A 793-nucleotide genomic window follows, 5' to 3' on the forward strand; every position below is an offset into this window, starting at 1 on the left:
TGCAGTCCATTCAACAAGGCTCCTGAAAACCTGGCTCAGGAAGCCAACACAGCAGGACTCCTCCCAGGCCTTTTGACCTTCCTTCTCACCTTCCCCCAACTGAGCTCAGGTGCTATAGATACGTTAATTGAGCCTGTGAGGCCAAGTTGCGGGCCTGGGATTTGAACCTGCGAATTATGATGTAAAGTTGCCTGAATGTCTGGAAAATTGCGTATGTTAGCTGTGCCTTGTCTTGGTCCCTCCCAGCTTGGTGTAAGACTCCTCCCCTGAATGAAACGGGGGCACAGACCGACCCGGGTGTGCATTACAACTTGGAGGGTGTGTTGTGCGGCTGACTAGGCATGCGTTACTGACCAGCTAGTAAGGGGTGTGTACTGCCTGCATAGCTAAGATGTTTACTATGCGGGATCTTACTGCCCTTATAGCTCAGATGTTCACCACGGCGAATCTGCCGGATGCCAGTAATGCATCCACTCTGGATTCGGGGTGTCTCTTTGTCTCTCTCGTTGTGTCTCTGCGTCTCCTCTTTTGCTATCCCTATCGCCGCCAGATATCCCCACCTCGTGAACCAAACACATATCTCGAGGCAGGTCCCCGACAAATTTTCCTGTCTTGCCATATAGCTCTTGCTAATACTTCCAGCACAATATTGAATAGGAGTGGTGACAAAGGGCATCCTTGTCTGGTTCCTGTTCACTGAAGGAAGGCTTTCAGTTTCCCTCCATTGAGAGCAATGTAGGCTGTTGGTTTTCTATATATGCTCTTAATTATGTTGAGGAATTTCCCTTCAATT

This window comes from Chrysochloris asiatica, unplaced genomic scaffold (assembly GCF_000296735.1).
Source record: "Chrysochloris asiatica unplaced genomic scaffold, ChrAsi1.0 scaffold00630, whole genome shotgun sequence".
Taxonomy (NCBI): domain Eukaryota; kingdom Metazoa; phylum Chordata; class Mammalia; order Afrosoricida; family Chrysochloridae; genus Chrysochloris; species Chrysochloris asiatica.